At 43.0% G+C, this 6,089-nt stretch overlaps 1 long non-coding RNA gene across 1 annotated transcript; it reads left to right on the forward strand.

Annotated features, from left to right (window-relative positions):
* Positions 1–4,709: 4,709 nt before the first annotated feature.
* Positions 4,710–5,341, forward strand: LOC147989785 (uncharacterized). The gene is made up of 2 exons (XR_015599251.1): positions 4,710–4,890; positions 4,977–5,341. It is a non-coding gene; the product is annotated as an uncharacterized LOC147989785 (long non-coding RNA).
* The last annotated feature ends 748 nt before the right edge of the window (positions 5,342–6,089 follow it).

Here is a 6,089-nt window from a genome sequence, read left to right on the forward strand (position 1 = left end):
CCCTCAATGTAAGGTCTCCCATATTATTAGCTCCAGATCTGATCATTGCCCCATTTTAATTGAGTTGATGGGTAATGCTCGGGAGGGGAGGTTTGCTAGAGAGTTGAAATATGAATCTTACTGGGAGAAGGAAGGTCGTGTTTTGGATGAACAGATTAAGGATTGTTGGAATAGAGGATCAAATATTAAGGATCTGAAAGATGTTGCCAATAATTTAGAAAAATTAATGAAATCTCTTCATGGTTGGAGTAGGGTGCATATTGGGTATCTACCTAAGAAACTTGAATGGGCTCGTAAGAGACTTGGCATTTTGTTAAATAGAACTGATCATTCTGCTGTGTTGGAAAGAAAGAATATTCTAGGGGAGATGGATGAACTTCTTATCAGGGAAGAAATATTGTGGAAGCAGAGATCTCGTCTGGACAAGATTAAAGGGGGAGATCGTAATACAAAATATTTTCAGCGAAAAGCTTCCTGGAGAGCAAAAAAATTCTATTTCGGCTCTGAGGAAGGATGATGGTTGTCTCATGGAAAATTTGGAGGAAATGAAAGGTATCACAAACTTGTTTTTTAAACAACTTTATTCTTGTGATGCTTCGGTCGATCCATCCCACATTATTTCATTAGTCAAGCCCCGTGTGACCGATGACATGAATTATGATTTATGCAAACCTTTTACTCAAAAAGAAATAAGTGATGCCCTTTTTCAAATGGGACCGTTAAAAGCGCCAGGGCCAGATGGCTTTCCTGCAAGGTTTTTTCAGCGGAATTGGGGGCTAATCAAAGATGATATTGTCAAGGTTGTGCAACAATTTTTTAATTCTGGAATTATGCCTGATGGTATTAATAATACTACTATTGTTCTCATCCCGAAGATCAAGAATCCTCAAACAATCAAAGATTTCAGGCCGATCAGTTTGTGCAATGTTATCTACAAGATTATCTCCAAGTGTCTTGTTAACAGGTTGCGCCCGCTCCTCGATGGTATGATTTCCCCTACCCAAAGTGCGTTTATTCGGAGAAGGTTAATTTCTGATAATGCTCTTATAGCCTTTGAATGTATGCATTTGTTAAGTACGCTTAAGGATTTAAGAGGGGAATATTGTGCTTATAAGTTGGACCTAGCCAAAGCCTATGACCGTGTGGATTGGCAATTTTTGCAAAGTATGATGGGGGCGTTGGGTTTTGCGTCGCAATGGATTAATTGGGTTATGACATGTGTTACTTCGGTGAAATTTGCGGTGCGCTTTAATGGCCAGTTGCTGCAGTCATTCTCACCTTCTCAGGGGCTCAGGCAGGGAGATCCTTTATCTCCCTATTTGTTCTTATTTGTGGCAGAGGCGCTTTCTTTGTTGCTCAATGATGCATGTGCCAGGGGAGTTCTTCAGGAATTCAAACTGACTAGACAAGCGCCTGGTATTTCTCACTTGCTTTTTGCAGATGATAGTCTGCTATTTTTCAAGGGTTCTTTTGATCAAGCTTTAGCAATTAAAAATATTATGACGGTGTATGAGAAAGGAACTGGACAGATGTTAAGCCCTGATAAATGTTCCATAATGTTTGGGGGAAAATGCAGCTTGGAGAAACAAGTGACTATCATGGTTATCTTAAAAATTACTGTGGAGGGGTTCGAGGATAAATATCTTGGATTACCAGTACCAGAGGGTAGAATGAAGGCCGGTATGTTTCAGTATACTAAAGATAAGGTTTTGAAAAGGCTTTCTGACTGGATTGAAAAATATGCGTCTTGTGGAGTCAAGGAAGATTTAATCAAAACAATAATTCAGGCTCTTCCTATGTACGCTATGGGGATATTCAAATTTCCAGTTTCCCTTTGTGAGGAGTTATCCCATATTATAAGGAACTTTTGGTGGGGAGACGAAGAAGAAAGAAGAAAAACTCATTGGTTGGCGTGGGACAAACTAACAAGACCTAAAGGTAAGGAGGGAATGGGGTTCCGTGATCTCAGGCTTTTTAATCAAGCTCTTCTGGCTAAACAGGCATGGCGGTTATTGGTTTGCCCGGATTCGCTATGTGCGAAATTGATGAAGGCAAAGTATTACCCCCAGGGACATATTCTTGATACGGTGTTTCCGCATGCTAGTTCTGTGACTTGGCAAGGTATTTCACATGGTCTGGAACTTCTTAAGAAGGGGGTCATTTGGCGGGTATGTGATGGATATAGTGTTAATATATGGAGGGATAATTGGATACCTAGGAGGCACGGCCTAAATATCTCAGCTAGAAGGCATAATACCAAGTTAAAATTAGTTTCTGACTTATTCATGAGCGGGCGTAAGTGTTGGGATGAAAATTTGATCAAGTATCTATTCTATCCACATGATGCGGAGGAAATTCTTAAGATTCGTATTCAGGCTTCTAGGGATGGGGACTTTGTTGCATGGCACCATGAGAAGAATGGTATATTTTGTGTTAAAAGTGCGTACAATTTTGCGCTTAATTTGAAAGATAGCCAGGATCATAGTGGCCAATCTAGTGGCGAACCAGAGGGGGTAAGAGGGATTTGGGACATAATATGGAAGGCTAATATACCTCAGAAAATCAAGATTTTTGCGTGGCGAGCTGCTACCAATAGCTTGGCGGTCCAAATGAATAGAGTTAAGCACCATCAGACTGATTCAGGGTTGTGTTCTATTTGTGGGGTTGAAGATGAAGACATCTTTCATGCTCTGGTGAGTTGTTCTAAAGCTCGTGCTCTTCGAATGGCAGTGAGAGAGCGGTGGAATATTCCGGATGAAGAGTTCTTCAAGTGCACGGGACCAGACTGGTTATTGATTTTACTGGCGCAACTGGGTTTGCGGCAGAGGGAGCAAATCATGTTTCTTTTCTGGCAAGCATGGCATTTGAGAAATGATTTAATTTTTAGAAATGGGAAAGAATCCGTTAATGCCTCTGCACATTTTGTGGATAATTTTTGGACCACCTTCACGTCTAGTCATGACACCGCTAAATTGAACGTTAGTAACAAAGGCAAGGAGAAGGTGAGTGGAGTTGTAGAGGATTATGCACCGTTAAAAGATCATGTGGTCTGGACTCCTCCCCCTAATGATCATATGAAAATCAATGTGGAGAGTACTAATGCAGCCAGTGTGGGGGTCGTAGCTCGTAATTCTTCTGGAGATATTATTGTTTCTTCGTGGGACTTTATTGATCGGTGTTTCAGTGTGAATGAAGCTGAGCTCCGCGCCTGCCTCGCAGGACTTTATATAGGTATCACTCTTCCCCAATCTATTATTTTAGAGACTGATTGTGTTTTCGTACATTCGTTTCTTGCAAATGAGAAGATTGACAGGTCCCCCCTGGCTGATCTGATGGATAAGGCTCTGAGTATATCTAGGATGATCCATAATTTTCATATTGCAAAGATAAGTCGGACGGCCAATGGGGTGGCACATGAGATTGCAAAGTTTAGCTTTAGTTCTATGTCTGATGGGATTCTTTTTAATTCTGTTCCACCCTGCGTGGTGTATGCTATAACGAATGTTGTAAAAACCTTTCGTTGGCTTAATTAATAAATGGGGTGTTTTAAAAAAAAGAACTAGCTCGTGTAAAATGGGTGGCACTATCTGCAGGCAATTTAAGCCCCACCTGCATCATCTTTATACTACTGTTCTTTTTTGAAATACCCTTATATACTTATTGAACATCCGGGAGCAGATGTTGCCGTGGCTGTGAGGGTGTGTGCGTCCTAGCAGTAGTTGGCGTGTTCGAATGTAGAGGCCTAAGCTTTTTTTCTTTTAGATTTCACGTCAGCACCTACTTGTCATACATCAAAAAGAAAAAAAAAACATCTACCACGTGAACATGGTCTTTTTTGTGAGAAATAATTTTTTAAGGGTTTTTGTTTCCAAAGAAAAAAAAGGCCACACGCTTCAAGTCACTAACAGCGGGCCCCATTCCATGCTGGCATGCTAAGTTAGTGTTGATTTTCTATCCATGCGCGATTAGGACCGTATTTGCACAACCGAGCCAAATTCTTGCACCAGTTCAATGTATGCCACAAGTTCTAGCACCAAAGTAATGGTTTACGCCAAGTTCAAGCACCATTGGTGTAATTGACTCAAGATCGGAAAAGGTAGCTACAAGAGGAGCGAGCTGGGCTTCTATACGTTCAGCGTGGACGCGCGCGGCTAGACAAGAGGAGGAGCTAGCACGGGCGGCCACAGTTTGGAGGTCCAACTTCAACTCCAAGGTAGGCATGCATGCACCCGGGTACGCAGGCAGCATGATAGATGTATCACTCGATCGATCGTCAAGGATCGAGCGATGCGTGATGTGTATGCTGTACGCATGCAGGAGAGTGCGTACGTACGTTGTGGGTTCGATCGCCTCCCCTGGGAGAAGTCTGTTTTAAACCTTGTCTTCGTTCGACCCGGCGAATTCGAACCCCAACCTTGGAATCCCTGAAATCGACACCCCCACCTCTCTGATCCCAGTTCTTTGCGCCCTTAAGCCCGGTTTAGCATGGGATTCGCTGACGTGGCAGAGGAGGAGGCCGGGTTAGGTGAGTAATTAGAATAAATGACGCCACGTGTGCTACCCGATGCCCCTGTCTCTATATCCTCTATTCTGGAAGCGCACTCTGCTCAGCGCAAGGTGGGGAACAAAAGTAGGGTTTCGCCGGCGACTAGCGGCGGCGACTGGCCGCGTCCATTAGCGGCGGCCATTCTGCTTCATCCCGTTCCCGTAGTGGCGCGGTTCGAAGGAGAAGCGTCGGCGGGTCAGCTCGGTCGCCCGTCCCATCGGGAGCAGCCCATGGATTACGAGCCGACGAAGTTCTGCAGCTTGTGCGGGAGGAAGGCTGCACGGTGGATCTCATGGAGTCCAGCAAACCCAGGAAGGAGGTACTATTCGTGCGTGGATAACCAGGTAAGCTAAATTCGCCTCTTGTTTGTTGTGTATGTTCCCCTCTGTTGTACTTTTCTTGTTCTGAATTTTGTTTTTCAATTGGACAGCATGGGTTCATCGAATGGCATGAGGGGCCGACGACATCATTTATCCGTGATTTGTTGGGAGATCTTCGGGACAAAGTGTGGATGAGGCTGCTCTTGCTATTCAGTCCAATGAGATAGAAGTTGCTGCGTTGAGAGAGGAATTGGAGAAGAAGACTGAAGTAATTTCAGAAATTAGTGCTAGGTGTGAGAGGAAAGATGTGATTCAGATGTATAGATGTGATTCAGATGTATAGATGTGATTCAGATGTATAAATGTTCAGTTTCCAGAGTGATGCAATCTGGAGCTATCTTAATTGCAATGTAATGTATCTGAATCATGTTGGAATGAATTTGAAAGACCCAAATATGCTGTGTATGTCTGAATATCTTAGTTTTGACAGACCCAAATATGCTGTGTATGTCTGAATATCTTAGTTTTGACAGCTCAAGCATGCATTTTTTTAATACTTTGTACAGCAAAAGTTTGCAATTTTTGACTGGCTGTGAGTTTACAGTATAAATGTACTATGCATCCTTTTTTTGACAGCAGGAAGTACTACATGGACATACTTAAAAGGAACAAGCACAATCACACTGACCAAATGACAGTGGTAGCACAGTACACTAGACACCAAATTTCAAAGTGGTCATTTTACAGTAGCAGTGACAATTTTGCAGCAAACATGCATACATTCAAGGATCATTTGACAGTACCACTGAACTTAAACATAAATAGTGGTCATTTGACAGTACCAGAAGGACCGTGTTCACATCATAAAACTAGAGTTGATATTAAAACTAGAACCATAAGCAGTACTTCGTACTGACACTTCCATCACAAGAACTAGTTCATTCTGACATTTTCCAAAATAGCCACATCATCAAAGAAATCTAGTAATTCCCACTAGCAGTGAAATAGGGCATGAATCTTGTCCCCCTTCCAGCTCTTGTCCCACTCCCAGCTCCTCTCCCTCTTCCAGCTCCTCTCCCACTCCCTCCAGCAGAAGCTGATGAAGTTCTAGTCACTCTCGGTGGTCTGAAGCTAGATGTTGCAGCTTGAGAGCTTGATCCTGCAGCTTGAAAGCTTGATCCAGTAGCTTGAGAGCTTGTGTAGCGACCTGACCCGAATGGATC

The sequence above is a fragment of the Triticum urartu genome, chromosome 1A (assembly GCF_056163025.1).
Source record: "Triticum urartu cultivar PI428250 chromosome 1A, HENAU_Tu73, whole genome shotgun sequence".
Taxonomy (NCBI): domain Eukaryota; kingdom Viridiplantae; phylum Streptophyta; class Magnoliopsida; order Poales; family Poaceae; genus Triticum; species Triticum urartu.